Below are 4,407 nucleotides of genomic sequence, written 5' to 3' on the forward strand. Positions count from 1 at the left end.
ATTGCTTTCTCATATGTGCCTTGACCGCGGGCCTTCAGCAGACCGAGTAATCCCTTGCTGGACCCAGCGACCTTGGGCTCAAGCTGGTGGGCTTTTGCTCAAACCACATGAGCCCGCGCTCAAGTTGGCGACCTCGGGGTCTCGAACCTGGGTCCTCTGCATTCCAGTCCGACGCTCTATCCACTGCGCCACCACCTGGTCAGGCTTTTTGTTTTTTGGGGTTTTTTTTTCATTTTTTCTGAAGCTGGAAACAGGGAGAGACAGTCAGACAGACTCCCGCATGCGCCCGACCGGGATCCACCCGGCACGCCCACCATGGGGCGAAGCTCTGCCCACCAGGGGGCGATGCTCTGCCCATCCTGGGCGTCGCCATGTTGCGACCAGAGCCACTCTAGCGCCTGAGGCAGAGGCCACAGAGCCATCCCCAGCGCCCGGGCCATCTTTGCTCCAATGGAGCCTTGTCTGCGGGAGGGGAAGAGAGAGACAGAGAGGAAGGAGGGGGTGGGGGTGGAGAAGCAAATGGGCGCTTCTCCTGTGTGCCCTGGCCGGGAATCAAACCTGGGTCCTCAGCACGCTAGGCCGATGCTCTACCGCTGAGCCAACCGGCCAGGGCTTTTGGGGGTTTTTAAAAGATTTTATTTATTGATTTTACAGAGAGAGGAGGGGGGGATGGGAAGTAGTTGCTTCACTCTAGCTGTTCATTGTTTGCTTATTGTATGTGCCTTGACCTGGCAGGCCAAAGCTTCGAACCAGTGACCTCGGCATTCCAGGTCGGTGGTCTATCTACTGTACCACCACAGGTCAGGCGTCACATGACATTCTTTTTTTTTTTTTTTTTTGGGCAGAGACAGAGAGTCAGAGAGAGGAACAGACACACAGGAAGGGAGAGAGATGAGATGCATCAATTCTTCTTTGCGGCACCTTCATTGTTCATTGACTGCTTTCTCATATGTGCCTTGGCCGTGGGGCTACAGCAGATGGAGTAACCCTTTGCTCAAGCCAGTGACCTTGGGTCCAAGCTGGTGAGCTTTTTACTCAAGCCAGATGAGCCCACGCTCAAGCTGGCGAGCTCGGGGTCTCGAACCTGGGTCCTCCGCATCTCAGTCTGACGCTCTATCCACTGTGCCACCGCCTGGTCACGCCACATGGCATTCTTTATATTCAGTTAGTCAATAGGTATTTCTGTTCACTTTTTTTTTAAACATTCTTGGAGGCCCTTCTTTTATTTTTTTTTAATTTTCTTTTATTAATTTTTTAGAGAGGAGAGAGAGTGAGAGAGAGAGAGAAGGGGGAGGGAGGAGCAGGAAGCATCAACTCCCATATGTGCCTTGACCAGGCAAGCCCAGGGTTTTGAACCGGTGACCTCAGCATTCCAGATCGACGCTTTATCCACTGCGCCGCCACAGGTCAGGCTCTGTTCACTTTTTAAATTTTATTTATTTATTTTTTAGTTTCAGTTTTTCTGTTTCCTTTTTAAACTTTTTTGTTTATTGATTTTAGAGAGAGAGAGGAAGGGAGAGAGGGAGAAACATTGATCTGTTGTCTCACCCATTTATATATTCATTGGTCAATTCTTTTTTTTTTAATTATTTATTTGTTGATTTTAGAGAGAGAGGAAAGGAGAGACAGACAGATACATAAATCTGTTCCTGTAAATGTGTTCTGACCGGGGATTAAACCCACAACCCTTGTGTATCAGGATGATGCTCTAACCAACTATACACCCAGGGCTCATTGGTTGATTCCTGCATGTGCCCTGACCATGGACTGAACCCACAATCTTGGTGGATCAGGAGAACACTCTAACCAATTGAGCTATCTGGCCAAGGCCTCAACAGGTATTTCTGGGACTTACTTGGTGTTTGAGGTGCTCAGGATACATCATGAACAATAAAAAGCAATTTCCACTTCGCAGAGCTCATGTTCTAGTGGAAGAAGTGGGGCGGGCCATGGTGTATGAGAATAATAAATACCTACATAATGGGAACAGCTATGGGAAGAAGTAGAGCAGGAGAAGGTATAAAGGTCACCCCGAGTGTCGGGGTGCCAAAGGGTGCAGGTGGCAGTCTCACACGAGGGGCTCTGAGGGCACTGGGGTGCAGTCCTGTGGATATCTGTGGAAAGTACGTTCCAGGTACAAGGAACAATGAGCCCAGCCCCTGAGCCAGGAGAGTGAGCAGGCTGTGATATGTGAGAGGGATAAGTGAGAAACTTCGGGAGGCTGAGCAATGGGACTGGAGATGAACGGAGGAGATGCAATCAGAGAGATAATGAAGAATCAAGTGGCCCTGCCACTCTGGTTTTTCTTTGGGGAGGTGCTACTGCAGGTTCTGAGCAGGGAATGAGGGGTTCTTTTATTATGTATTAATTGTAGAGAGGAAGGGAGAGAAATAGAGGGAGATGGGGAAGAGAAAGAGAGAGAGAAACATCAATTTGTTATTTAATTCATTCATTCATTCGCATGGACCCTGACTGGGGATCGAACCCTCAACCTTGGCGTTTCTGGATGATGCTCTAACCAACTGAGCTACCTGACCAGGGCAGGAATGAGTGGTTCTGACTTAGACATTCACAGGGTGATGTGTGAAGGACAGACTGAGTTGGCAAAGGCAGGAGACTGGGAGATGCCTGTGACATTGCCCTGGGGAGAGGTGGTAGAGGCTTGGACAGGGGTTGGGGGTGGGGGGTGGAAGCCATGGACCTGGTTTCATTCCGGAGAGATAATGCAAAGGAAACAACAGGACTTCCTGGTGCACTGCATGTAAGTGGGAAAGAAAGCAGACAGGAGGTACTCTGTGGCATTTAGCCTGAGGAAAGAGAAGGACTAAGCTGCTGTCACTTGAGCTGGGGGAGATGGAGTGGAGTAGTTTTAGGGGATGAACCAGAGCTAGGATGGCACAAGTTGAGTATGAGATTCCAAGTGGAAGTCAAAGTGCAGATGCCCAGTCAACAGCTGGACATTGAGTATGGCGCTCAGGAAGGGTCTGAACTGGACATACACCTTTGAAGCCACGAACCTGGATAAGGTTATGAAGCAGATAGTACAGATAGAGAAGAGGTGAAGAGGAAGGACCAGTGAGGTCAGAGGAAACCAGGAGGTCCTGGCGCCCTGGAAGCCACACAGGGAAGATGCTTCCAAGAGAGGAGAGCTCAGCCAGTCACAGGAAATCTTTCTTCTACATCACCATAAGGGTAGGTGGGCTATTTTTATTTTTATTTATTTATTTACTTATTTATTTTTTTGTATTTTTCTGAAGTTGGAAACGGGGGAGGCAGTCAGACAGACTCCCGCATGCACCTGACTGGGATCCACCAGGCATGCCCACCAGGGGGCGATGCTCTGCCCATCTGGGGCGTTGCTCTGTTGCAACCAGAGCCATTCTAGCGCCTGAGGCAGAGGCCATAGAGTCATCCTCAGTGCCTGGGCCAACTTTGCTCCAATGGAGACTTGGCTGCTGGAGGGGAAGAGAGAGACAGAGAGGAAGGAGAGGGGGAGGGGTGCAGAAGCAGATGGGTGCTTCTCCTGTGTGTCCTGGCCGGGAATCGAACCTGGGACTTCCACATGCCAGGCCGACGCTCTACCACTGAGCCAATCGGCCAGGGCCAGGTGGGCTATTTTTAAAAACTGTTTTTGTTCACTGCTGTTTCCAGCACAGAGCATACATGCTTAATAAATATTTGTTGAATTAGTATATGCTTGAATCTGTACCTCTGGAGACCTCAATTCGCAGGGCTGCACATTGGCCTCCTTTACAGAAAGAGCAGAGGTCAGGTACTGCCCGGTCTCAGCAGCACAGGCATCCGCCCTCGTCCTTCCCAGCTATAGTGACATTCACTCAGGTGGGAGCTCTATTGGCCAAAACAGGATCCAGGACAAATGAGCCTCAAAGAGGCCCTGCAATGTGGAGTTTGGTAGGACCTGGATGGACACTGAGTCATCCATTAGTCACAGAATTCTACAGCCATTCCTCTGTCCATCCCTCTAGATTGTCATTTGTCCACCCATCTACAACCAGTCCTCTGTCCAACTGTACATATACATACACTCCTTTATCCAACGTCAACAGCCACTCTTTTGTCTATCTTTCCGTCCATCCACAATGAGTCCTCTGTCCGTTCATCTACTAAGGTGACCAATTTCCCAGTTTGCTGCCAACTGTCTCCATGTTAGCAATGAAAGTCCCACATCCTGGGAAATGCCTCAGGCTCGGGGAAAAGGGTACGGTTGGTTGATCTGTCCGTCCCCAGGAATCCCCTCATGGCACCCATCTGCCCAAAGCCCATCTGTCCTCTCAACCACCCCATCCAACCTTTTTGGCTACCTTCCCACCGAGGTAGACAAGGCTCCGCCCCGTGCCCCGCCCCTCCCGGAAGCTGCCGCAGAGAAGCCCTAGCAACAGCTCGTAC

The sequence above is a fragment of the Saccopteryx leptura genome, chromosome 10 (assembly GCF_036850995.1).
Source record: "Saccopteryx leptura isolate mSacLep1 chromosome 10, mSacLep1_pri_phased_curated, whole genome shotgun sequence".
NCBI classification, from domain to species: domain Eukaryota; kingdom Metazoa; phylum Chordata; class Mammalia; order Chiroptera; family Emballonuridae; genus Saccopteryx; species Saccopteryx leptura.